This window comes from Pteropus alecto, unplaced genomic scaffold, assembly GCF_000325575.1.
Source record: "Pteropus alecto unplaced genomic scaffold, ASM32557v1 scaffold156, whole genome shotgun sequence".
NCBI lineage: Eukaryota > Metazoa > Chordata > Mammalia > Chiroptera > Pteropodidae > Pteropus > Pteropus alecto.
Genome location: NW_006437746.1, coordinates 3,659,693 through 3,672,774, shown reverse-complemented (window position 1 = coordinate 3,672,774; position 13,082 = coordinate 3,659,693). Strand labels below are relative to the sequence as shown.

The following is a 13,082-nucleotide window of genomic DNA, read 5'->3' as shown; positions in this document are numbered from 1 at the left end:
CCAGCCCCAGAATCAATTTCGTACCTACCCTGCTACCTTAGCAGACAGGACAGATGGAAGCATGATGTGAGCACCACCAGATCTCGCTCCACGCTTGGTCTCTGTCTCTCTCCGCCTTCCCTCGGACCCACTTCTTCTCCTCGTGTACGGAACTAAACAGCTGGTCGATCTTCCAATCGCACCTTTCGATTCAGACTCCAACTCTCTCTCCAGGTCCAGAAGCCCTACGAGGTGTCAGATTGGCCCTGTCTGGCCCAACTCAAAGCCGTCGCTCTGGTCAGGGAGCTTGGGTCATACTTCAGTACGGCTCCCCTGTCAAACGCCGTGGTGAGAGTGAGACATGGGGCAACCCCCAGAAGGGGGAAGGGGTTTCTCCGGGCAGACAATGGATGTCTGCTGAGGGCAATCACTGAAGTTCATGGATTCTTCACCGCATCTTGAAAAGGACTTTTTGTGTCTTTTATGATAATTCGGTGTGGAGCATCCAGCAGCCCTCTGATACGATCCTGTACCAGTTTTCCACCTCCTCCACGAAAGGCTGTCATTACTCCCAGTCCTATACTCCCCTCGCCCTGGGCGTTGCAAGGAGGCGGAGATGATGATTATGATGACACCAATTACAACGACTAACCAGTAAGAACTTGTCATACGTTATCGACTCTACTAAGCAGCTTCCATCCATTCATTAGCACCCCTTTTATTTGCACTCTGGATATCCCCACTTTACAAATAAGGAAATGCGTAGAGATCAACTTGCTCAAGACGGTAGGGTTAGCATACGACAGAGTCAGGATTTGAAGCCACGTGTACCTGCTTCTAAAATCCTAGTACTTCCATCCTGAGCTCTGGTGAATACCAGTGACAAGGTATGAGCTAGAGTGTGAATGCAGAGAGAGCAGGAATTCACTTGTTTTTATCTCCTACAACAAGGGTCCCCAATCTCCAGGCCATGCACAGGTACAGGTCCTTGGCCTGTTAGGAACCAGGTCGCACAGCAGGAGGTGAGCGGCGGGCAATCAAGAGAAGCTTCATCTGTGCTTGCAGCTGCTCCCCAGCGCTGGCATCACCCTTCAGCTCTACCTCAGATCCTCAGGCGTTAGATTCTCATAGGAACACCGGTCCCTGGTGCCAAACAGGTTGGGGACCACTGTCCTAGAGCACCAAGCACAAGGCTTTGCGTATCATAGAAACGTAACCTTTTACCAAACTGAGTTGAAGTATGCGGCTCGGGGAGATCTTGTCTGGTTTCTTCCCTGGGACAGAGAAGCATCAGCTTCAAGAGCTGCAGCTGCACTTAACCTGATTGTTGAATGAGGGAGGTGGGTGGATTTTTCCGAGTTTGTTGCAAAATATCTAATAGGCAGATTTGGCTTCCCGTGTACTTTGAGCAAAAGCGTTTTGATTGTGGTACATGCTGGTTTGTGTTCTTTTTGCTGTATTATACTGTATTATACTGTAATACCCATAATTGTCAGATCTAAAGAGATTTATATCTGAGTTTTTGAGCATTTTCACAGACTAATGACAGTAAGTCTATCCACATTGACATGGCCTGTTTTGAAAGGTTAATAAGTTTGTTCAGCTGCTTGTCTTCTACTGATTTGATAGATGCATTATTATTATTATTATTATTATTATTATTATTATTATTATCATTTTCTAGTTACTAGATCATCCCAGCTAAGAGTCCAATTAGACCCCGAATGCAGTCTTGCTGGGAACCCTGCTTCTAAGGTTTAGGTAGTATTTTTGATATTATTACTGAGGTGCTGGGATAAAATGGAGAGGTGGACAGAAATCTGGGAAGACTAAGTTTGGGGAGCAGGCGCGTGCGGGCCTGCCCCTCAACATGGTGATAGCAGAAAAGCAGGACATGAAAGGGTGAAAAGCATCCAGGAGCAAAGCTTGGAGGCTGCCTCGCCGAGACGCTGATGGAAGCATGAAACATGGCAGGCGGCGGCGGCAGAGCGGGCCGGACCCTGGGTCCCGATGTGCCTGCAGCAGGTCCGGGGTCGCTGCCGTGGTTCTGTCACATGGCGACCCATTGCCGCAGAGGTCCCCAGAGCTGGAGATGGCGCTTGGCTCTCCTTGCCAGACCTCATTGCCCTCCTTCTTGAATCCTCACGTCACCTTTTCTTGTGGAACCTCGGCCTGTGTATCTGCCTAGTCATCCCAGGCTCAAGTGGGACTCCTCCTGGGTTGGCCACATGGCCCAAGTTTGGCCACTGAGAGCACTGCTTCCCTCTGCCATTTCATCGATTCAGGTATATATGCTCATGACCCAAGATGACCATTCGGACCTGAGCCAGGCCAATTAAAAGGCCAGCCCAAGAGTGCTGTCAAGACAGCCGTGAAGAAGGTCCTCTTTTTCTGGTGGCGTTGGTAAAGTCTGCAGTTGCTGTTGACCGTCTTTACCACCAGAGGAAAGAGCCTTGATCATACAATTCAAGGCACTGATTCTGTCATTGGAATTCCTAGCTATGTGAGCCAGTTAAGTCCCCTCTATGCTTAAAACGGTATAACTGTGTTTTTCTCTTATACCTGAAAGAATTTTAATATAGATGCCAACACCGGACAGTTGCTGGTGGCTGCCTGAGGCTCTGTGTTACAGACTGTAAGGCTGCATCCTGGCACAGTGAGAAAAATACTGGGATTGATTAGCAATGTCTGCCTCAGGCAAGGAAGGGAAGAGAGGGAGCACATTTGCTTTCTATGTGCCTTTCCTAGAGTCAAGACTACACAACTGTTGCTGGGCTTTGTGGAATAACGATCAGGTGGTAGCACTAGTCTCACTTCTATGGGGGTGTTAGGAACTGAAGGTCCGTGTTTGGACACAAAATTCATATGTGGAAACCCTAACCCCCAGGGGGGCTATAGTTGGAGGTGGGGCCTTTGGGGAAGTAATCGAGGTTAAACGAGATCATGAGAATAGGGCCCTAATCCAATAGGATTGATGTCCTTATAGGAAGGGACACCAGAGAGATTCCCTCGAGTTGCACACACACGGAAGAAAGGTCATGTGAGACCATGGAGAGCAGGCGGCCATCTGTAAGGCAGAAAGGGAGATCTCACCAAAAACTGACCCTGTCGAACCTTGCTCTGGGACTTCCACCCTCCAGAACTGTTAGAAAATTAATTTCTATTGTTGAAGCCACCCAGTCTATAGTATCCTGTTCATGGAAGCCGGAGCAGACTCACACAGACGATAAAGCTAAATCGTGATACATGATGAGGGGGGCTTAATGTTGGTATAATCTGACTTTTTGATACAAATGGCCAATATTGGCCAGGACCCTGAAATTCTCCCTATTTTATTTATGAACCTCTTCCAAAGACTGGGACATGTGCCCTTGGAGCAACCGCGATGCCATCCCTTTTCCATTCGGGGGTATTGTCCCTTGGAGGGGTTTATTATCCAGATCGAGGGTATATGAGAAATACAGAATCCTCAACAACTGTGAGGCTGACCTTGGGGAGCCTGGTCATCAGAAGTCTTATAAGCATAACTTTTAATTCTCCAGTCCTGGAGGTGTCATATGTAGGAACCTGAGGCTATTACGTTGGGTCTAGAGTCCAGACCAGGTTACATTGCTCGAAGCCTTAGTCCCTATTGACTGAAAAAAAGTTCTTTGGTCTCATCTGAGTAAGTTCTTAAATACAGACAGACGTGAGTTAGTCTGGAGCTTTATTCATACAGAAACTTGTTCAACCTCTCAAGGTTCGTTTGATTACCTCCTTCTTTCTCTCCTGTGGTCTACAAACCAGCTGCCACTGGTACCGGCTCACCCTCCACTCTCAAACTTGAAAGATGATCATCACCATATTATAGAATTATCTCGAGGATAAAATGAGATGGCAATATGCTAGGCCTTTGCCACATGGCAGGAGCTCAACAGATTGCTGTTCTAGTGGTAATAGCCATCACCATCTCATCTCTAGGGGTGAGCCTGGGACGTGTCGTGAATCTTTGCTCTGTCTTCTGGCTCCCCAGTGCATTTCAAACCGCTTTGCTAACTTTAGGAAGTAACCAGCTATAATGATTAATTTTATGTATCAACGAGGCTAGGCTACAGTACCCAGTTATTCAATCACACAGTAATCCAGGTATTGCCATGGAGGGATTTTGTAGATATGGTTGACATCTACAATCATTTGGCCTTAAGTAAAGGAAGCATCTTGGATCATGTGGTTGATCCTCATCTAATCTGTCGAAAAGCCTAAAAGCAAGACTGAATTTTCCCTGAAGAAAAACTTCTGCCTGAAAGTTTAGCCCCTGCCTGAAAGGTTCCAGCCTGAGGAAGGCCTGGAGGACTTCAGAATGGCCAGCACCCACCACCCCCAGCCCCATAAGCCAACTCCTTTAGATCTCACATACCTGCCTTACGAATTCCACGGGCCCAGGGTAGGACCCACGGAACTCAGCTCCCCAATCTCCTTTGTTGCCAGCACGCAGGCACAGGACCTGTATGCCAGCTCTCAGACTCATCGGTCTGAGATTTGATTTCAGAAATGAGCAACTCAGAAAAGGAGGCGATACCAGAACCTTCTGCAGGGTGATGGCGGAGGCATCTGGCTTTCAGGGTCAGCTGTGGGTGCAAGGTCACTTCCTGGGGGAGAAGCAGCCTCAGTGAGGGGTGTGTGTGTGGGGGGGTGCCTTTAGTGCCAGAGGTGGCAGTGTCCTGGTCAGGTCGGTTCTGCAGCGTGATTCTGGAAGTTTAACCTCCTCCAGCCCTCCCAGCACTCCTGTGGTCATGTGTTTTCAATAAACACATTTCCTGCTTAGTGAGTCAGAGTCAGCTTCTCACCATCAGACACCTGACTTATCTAAAAATTGGGACCAGAAGTCACTGCCAGCTACAGAACCTCAGGGATTGGTTATAGTTGGGAGGGACGACACCCAGGAGCCAGTGAGCACTAAAGAGTGGGGCCCAGCAGTCCAAGGCACGAGTCTCGAAAACAGTGAATTCAGCTATTTCCTGGGGCCACCTTGCGGAACACGTTGAAGGCAAAGCTCGGAAAAATCTAACATTGCCATCAAATAGGATGAACAGGGTGAGAAGTTCAGGGTCGGGGAGGACAAACTGACCACGTCCAGCTACACTGGACGGCTTGGCGAGAGCAGCGCCGAGCGCCTCTGCCCTGGCTCCTGTCGGAGCAGACGGCCTTCCTCCCCCGTTTGCAGGGGCTCCCCCACAGAAGTTACCCTGGGGAGGAATCCAAGTCTCTCCAAGTTTCCCTCACCCCCTGCCACCAACACTCCTGTGGCCATTTGAATAAACATATCCGGCAAGAGGAAGATCTCCCACGGGGACCCTCCGACCTGGATCAAAGGCAACCATAGTAGGAAGGGCATTGAGGGAGCCCCTGGGGCTTCCCCCTCATTCCGTGATTATAAACCAAAAAACTATTCTGCGTCCACGAGGGAGTTACTAAAATTAGTTAATATTCATTAAAACTTAATATTGAACATATTCAAAGATGTGAAAGATGTAGGGGGGTTGATTCCTATCCGAGCCCCCATTTAACTCACCGGTTTAACCCATAAAGAATAAAAAGTGGGTCTTGGAAAATGCGAACAAATTATTATAATAATTTGAACTGAACCTGCTGTTCGATTGTGGATCCTTATTTCAGCGAATGAGCATAGTCTCTGGAACTGCAGCTACTCATCTGGAAAAAATCTTTCTCTATCCTAATAAATAGAGGAAAACTGGAAGCGGTTTGGTTTCAGTGACAGGGACAATATTCCTCCTTCACCGTTCTGCCTGAGGCCTATGTCAGCTTTCTCACTCTGAGCCCTAATTTATTCTACAAGGATCTTGCTCATTTTACCATCCCAGAAGACATCATATGCTACCTCGGTGATATCATGCTTCCAGAATCCAAACAGCAGGAAGCAGACAGTGTTCCAGAGGCCTTGGTAAGACAGAAGGTGAGAGAAAAATCCCAGGAAAACACTAGCTCCTGACAACTTGGTCTAGTTTCTGGGGCTTCAGTTGTCTGGGAAATGTTGTAATAACCCCTTTAATGTGAACAACAGCTAGTCGTACCCAACGCGAAGAAAAAGGCACAACCCTCACTGGGCTTCATTGTACTTACGAAGAAATATATACTACAATTGAATGTGTTGCTCCAACTTATTAAGCAAGTTACCCAAAAGGCTAACAGCTTTAAATAAGGCCCAGAGTATGAATCAGCTCTCCAGCTCATCCAAGCTGTGGTGCCAGAAGCTCTGCCTCTTAGAGCTAATGACCCAGAAGATCCAACCGTGCTGACCCCGGGAGGGTGGATTGGGATGTCGCGTAAAGGATAAAGCAAGCTCCAAGAGGATAATGGCAGTGCAAGCCCAAGGGGTTCAGAGTAGAAGCATGTCTTCTTCACACAGAACTATTTTCCTTTCGAGAAATCATTCTTGGCTTGTTTTGGAGCTTTAGTGGAGACACAATACGTGATGGAAGGACACCAAGTGACCATGAGATCTGAACTCCCCGTGAATAACTAGACCTGATCTGCCATATCCAAGCCATAAAAGCAGGCACAAGAGAAGGGGAAGTGGTACGTGTGGGATGAGGCGTGAGCAGTTCTGAAGCTACTGATGGGTTGTGTGAGTAGGATGCTCACACACTCCAGTGTACCTTCTCTGGTTGAATTGCCACCTCTCCTCCAAGCCACACCTATGGCCTCCTAAGAAGTTTCTGAGACCGTTGACTAAGGAGAAAGATGGTCAAGTGTATTTACAGATGACCTTCTACTTTTGGCAATTCTGTATACTCATTGGCTTTGAAAGACAATACGTGAGGGAAACTCCCAGAGGGAAGAATTTTGAGTTATCTCCTTTTTTTTTTTTGAAGGAAGGATGGTCAGAGGAATGGCTCTGTCATGGTTCGAAGGCTACGGCTAATGATTTGGCTGCTTGGTCAGCACTTCACAAGGGACAACATTGGAGGATTGGTGTCCAGGAAATTTGGGGAGGAGTTATGAGAACAGGCCTCTTAGAATGCGTACAAAGTACGTGATGACATTGTGTCCCACGTGAATATTCATGAAAAGGACCCTTCTGGAAGTAGACTTTCAAAAATGAAATGGACGATCTCACCGTGGATATCAATCACCTTTCACACCCCATTGGGCTCTCAAATAAAGTTGCTATCGTGGCACAGATTACGCACGAGCTCAACAACAGGGACACGCCCTCACCGAGCTGGTCTGGCTCCTGCCTCTGCTCTTTCCCCAATCTGCCACCAGCAAAGACCTTTTCTGGGCACCTAATATGCACCAAGTTCCAGAGAATAGCTAGGTATCTGGTAGCAGATAGTTTTGCACTGGTCCCTTCCATCTCGAAGAGGGCAGTGATTTGTCCTCAGGGAGTAAGAGCCCACTCTGGACTTGAGTTTGCATCCACAGCTGCTACAACATGATCAACAGACTTATTGAATGCTTTACTCCACCGCTGTGTTATCTCACGCCACACTGCACCTCAGCAAGGAATTTATTTTAGAGCGAAAGAACTGAGGAAGTGAGTCAAAAAATATGGCATTCGCTGGTCTTATAGAATGTGAAAATACTTTGTAAAGGCTCAGTAACATGTTTGCCAAGAGAAAACCCCTTGTGACGTTGGGCTTCTGTCCTATCAAATGAGTCTACGCATCGAGCTAGAAACCAGAATACGGGGCTGGGTGTCCCACAGGCAGGAGATCTGGCTCTGGGGAACCACATGGGTAGAAGTGGGAGGGCATCTTTTGCTATGACACCTAACAACCCACTTGCAAATGCTTTTATTCCTTGTTTACGTTGGTTATTTCGCGTTTGTCTTTCCAGATCCGCTCTCTCACTTTCTTCCCCACTGTAGCCCTGCAGACCGTCTCACTGGCCTCCCATGCTGCTGGCCCTTGGATCTGCCAAAGGACAGCACAAGCAGGTAAGCTGAGGCCAGAGAGAGAGCTGGGTGTTTTGTCTCCATTCCCTCCAGCTTCATTAATGCATCTTTGTCAGGGGTGACTTTTCCCCCAATGTGGTGGCTGCTGGGTGGTCCCACCTCAGCTTCACTCCCCCTGGGCTCAGGTAACACTCTGCCTTTCTTTACCCCTTTAAGCCTAGTGGTAGCAACTGTTCTCTGCTCTGTGTTAGCCTGTGGGTGCCTCAGCATCTTATGGTAGGTCCCCCAGCCCTGCCCTCCCCTCTGTAAGGGGTCCCTCAGCGAAGCCTCTTCATTTAAATCAAGTGAGTTGAATTCAGTTTCCTCCTGGGATCCTGGCTGATACATTATTTCTGCACCTCAGCTCTGCTGGCTTCGAGGGTTAATACCCCAGAAAGGAGACAAAAGAATGATTTTATTGTACTGAACGCAGAGGCTGCCACCTGTCCATCTCAATGTCTTCATGCTACTTAGTGAAGCGGCATAAAGAAGGATAGTGGTGGATTGCAGTGACAGTTGCTGTTCTATAAATAATAGGGACCAGGAGCCATACTGCCTACATGATAGGGAGGGTAACACCTGGTCAAGCCAGGTATTAACAAAAAGTGAATGGACGACCTCGACCATCTCGCTCCAGCAGGACCACCAAGGACTCAGATTCCTCAAAAGTCAGTTGAACACTCCTGTTTGCCCAGCTCCTTCTCTGCTTCACCCTGAGTCCCTCAGTCCCTTACAGATTTACCTAGAGCCCCCCAGAAACCCCTGTCTCAGGCACTGCCTCTGGGGCTGTCAGAGGAGGAGACTGCAGAACAGAATTTGTGCGTGGAATGGGGCTGGCTTCTGGGGCTGGCTTCCGGCCGCTCTGACCCCTTGCCAACCTTTCTGCCTGGCTGGCTCTGCAGTTTGGGAAGACTGGTAACTTCACCCGTCTGATGAGCAGCCCCAAGCCCAGAGGAAGCCCAGCGTACCCCTGCCCACCGCCAGACTCACTCAGCCCAAACTACTGCACGTCTCTGGAGGAGCCGGGTGAGCTCATTAGACCCATTTGTGCCACCTCCAGGTACAGTGGGCATTTTTACTGCATGGCACCTACTGTATCCCCGGGTATCTTGAGTGAGGTCTATGAATCACCAGCAAGTGTGGCCAGATGTGCCACAGGGCATCCTTGTTATCATTAGCCGGGACTAGGGTTGAGAAGAAAAAAAATTAAGTGTCATGGTTACAACCTGTGCAACATACTGAGCCTAAAACCCAGGAATTGGAGGGACCTGGCTGAGGTGGCTCCTATTTTCCAACTGGCCCCACCGAGAGGCCAGCAGACACCAGGGCGGATGGAAGGGGAAGGCTGAGCTGCTCAGTGTGGTTCCTCAGAGGCCACGGTGCGTCCTCAAAATACAGGAAATGCCCCCAAGTAGAATCGTGGTTCATGAGGGCTACAGCAGAGCAAAGGGGCTGGCATTCGGGGTCTGAAGACAGTCATCTGGGTTCCAACTGTGATTTTTACTAACTACACTCCCCTGAGCCAGTAACCCTCTCTCTTTCCTCCTACTTTTCCTTTCTTGTAAATAAGAATAATACCCAGCTCTCAAGGTCTCTGGGGACCGTCACGTGAGGGGCTATGTGAAAGGGCTTAATAAACTGTAAAGTGCTGGGCAGAACTTATTAGTCATTAGGGAAAGCCTAAAAGAGGAACCTCAGAGCCTCCAGTATTTTCTCTCTCACCTAGACAGGGCTAGGTGACCTTGAAAGTAGGCCAGGCAAACCTCCCATAATGCCCTGGGAGAGGAAGTATGTTTGAGTAAACCATTTTTCAGTCCTGTCACTTCATTCTCACAAGTTCTTTGTGTATGGATGTTTGTAGGGGTGTTTAATTGATGGCCTGTTTTGACATGAGCAGCCACGTGCTCAGACAGGATAGGCTGAAGTAATCTATATTTTGATGATGGAAAAGATTAATTCTGGCCCACTCAGCTGTCAAGATCATCCCCTGTGACCACACAGTCATAGATACACTGGGTCCCTGCAAAGTGTGGGTGCCAGTCCTTGTCTGCAGCAAAGGAGGGTGGCTGGGAAGCCGCCCCAGTGTGCCCTGGTTTGTACTTCTCAAAGACAGCTGCCCAGGGAGAGATTTTTTTCTGTCCTGCAAACAGTCAGTAAATGCATTTCTTAAGTCCTGTGAATCACACGAGGGAGCTGGACTCAAGCAATCCTTTTGGGGACTTTGCAGGGAAAAGGCCCAGCCTCGTGCTAGGAACGTGGTTAGGGTTTTTAGATGGCAGCACCCCAGTTCTTATTTACAAACGATTAGAGCAAAGAGTACTGGACTTGGAGTTACAGGACCCCGGCCAAGTTAGTTAACCTGTCTGTGCCTTGGTTTCCCCATCTTTAAAATGAGAGTTCAAAAGATTATTCTGAGGATGAAATGAGAAAAGAGATGAAGGTATCTGATACATTACCAGGCACAGAGAAGAGCTTATGACAATGTCATTGTGGAATATTAGAGCTAAAAGAGACTTTAAATTGTGGTAGCTAGTTTCCGGAAAAATGTCCCTCCCCCGCTAACGAACCAAGACTCTCAGTATTTATATCTCTCGGTATTCACTCCCTTCGATCATAAGAAGTCTGAAGCTTCCATGACTGAGCCTCTTGAACAGTTTGCTTTTGGGATACTCACCCTAGGAACCCAGCTCCCATGCTGTGAGGAGCCCCCAGTCACGTAGAGAAGCCGTGTGTAAGCACTCTAATTGACAGCCACAGATGAGCCCTCAGCCAACAACCAGAATCAACTATCAGTCATGAGAGTGAGCCATCTTGATGGCCAGCCCAGTTGAGTCTTCTGAAGACTCCAGTCAACACGCGAAGGCAACCGTATGATAGACCCCAAGTAGGAACTGCTCACTGGAGCCAGAATCCACCCACAGAATAATGAGCGATAAAAAAATTGTGGTTTAAGCTACTGGATTTTAGAGTGCTCTGTTATATAGCAATAGAAAACTAGAAGAAAAATCTTCTATTTCAGTGGTTATTAAAATTGGGTGGATATAATCTCCTTTGAGAATAATACTCCTACTCACTACATTCTAAATCTTATGCCAAATGCTTTCCTTAAGTAAACAAGGTTAATAAGAATTCCATTATCTAATTCTCATAATGACCCCTGTGTGGCATAAGTATCATCCCCATTTTACAGATAAGGAAACAGAGACTTAGAGAGGTTGTCAGATGAACACTAAGGCCTCTGTTCCCAGAAAAAAAAAAAGTTCTCATGTACCAACGCTGATAACTCGCTGCCATTTCTCTGATTTAAGAAGTCCTGATTAATCAAACTCCTGAACTTGACATTAGCCAGTTGTGTGATAGATTTGCTGAAGAGTACTGACTTAGTTCACAGGAAATCTTTCTCAAGTTGGCATGTACAAATCCATATCGGCCAAGAGCTGGCGGGCCCCACTAAGTCAATGAGCACCTCAGTCAAAACCGTGTGTGTGTGTGTGTGTGTGTGTGTGAGTGTGTGTGTGTGTTTGAGGAACGAAACTATAAAAGTGCTGGAAAACAATAAAGGTAGCTCACAGCTAACAGAAATTTTGAGAGAATTCTGGAAGAGAGAAAGCAGATAAGATTGGGTTGAGTTGGCAATGCGAAACAGAATCACAGAAACCTTCTTCTCTCCTTAAAAAACGACAAAAACAGTAAAAAAGAAAGAAGCAAACCAAAAAAAATTTACCAGTAGGAGCCAGACAAGGACATAATCTAATGACATAAGAATTCAAGACGTGGTGACAAAGGGGGGAAAAATAAGAATCTGATGGAGTGAAACATATCTCCGTGTAGCTCTAGTGAGTCAGAATCCTGATAAATTGACTCACAGACCTATTCTGAAGAGAAGTGACATTTTCTTTTCCTCCTCTATTTGGGTGGAGGGTGGGGTGGAAGGGCGTCTAAAAGGCATAGAAACAGCCACTGAGAGGAGAAGGGAGATAATTTCTCAGGTAAAACAAGGGCTTTAGGACTCCACTGTGAGTCAGGAAAACAATCGTCCCTACCCGCACTCTCAGATTACAGAAAAGGAGATAGAACAAGAAATGTTGGTAGGAAATTTCTCACAGAATATACTCTGTGTGGACAGAGCTGTCCACATTCGAACTATGAAAATAACTACAATAAACAACAAAAAAGAACAAAGCATGCAAAAGATGGTTGAAGAACATATTCTAAAAGAAAATACATCCTCTACAGCCATCCCACCCTGAACAAGCCCGATCCCGTCTGATCTCGGAAGCTAAGCAGGGTCGGGCCTGGTCAGTACTTGGATGAGAGACCACCTAGGAAGACCAGGTACTCTAGGCGTAAAAAACAAAAAAACTAAGGGATCAGGAAGACCAGGTGCTCTAGGCGTAAAAAATAAAAAACTAAGGGATCTAAGCTGACAAGATTCTTGCAATCTGTGAGGTCAACCAAGGGTTGCCTTGCCTAAAAAAAAAAAAAAAAAGAAGAAGAAGAAAAGAAAACTAGATGTTAAAAGGAAACACATCTCAAAAATAGGTCATTGAGTTCTTCTAATGAACACAATGAATTAAATAAAGCAAGAACTGAAAAGTGAGCTGATAAATCGATTGAGGACAAAAACAATACTATTAAAGAATAAAAATATTACAAACAGTAAGAAGTAGAAGCCTCAAAATCAAATTGCTATCATAAAAGAAGATAATAGATATTATGAACAAAGACAAGCCAACGTAAAGAAAATTAGAATGCCCGAAGAAGCAACCAATTGGAATACCCTGAGACCGTCTAGATTAAAAAAAAAGAAAAAAAAAATTAACATGCTAAATGCACACACACAATCTCTTTTATAGCAATGAAATAATCTGCAGGAAAGTAAAGTAAGGAGATCACCTGTGATTCAGAAATCAGCAGGAACACCAGTCTTTGAAGGTAAATAAGAACCGAAAAGCACTTCACAGCTGGAGGTGGGGGTTGGGAGTCAGAAAAGAGAACCAGCCTTAGACCTGAGCAGTAATACAGCTCAAGAGCAAAATCTTATATAAATCTAGGATTCAGAGGAGGTTACACCCTGAGAAAAGGGGTGAATTAGAAGACATCCTGCAAGAAGTAGGGACTCAGATGCAGTTCTGTTGGAGAATTAAAAAAAGCTTCCCATGAGATT

At 46.6% G+C, this 13,082-nt stretch overlaps 1 pseudogene; it reads left to right on the top strand.

Annotated features, from left to right (window-relative positions):
* The first annotated feature begins 12,143 nt into the window (after positions 1 to 12,143).
* LOC112482102 lies at positions 12,144 to 12,262 on the top strand (annotated as a pseudogene).
* The last annotated feature ends 820 nt before the right edge of the window (positions 12,263 to 13,082 follow it).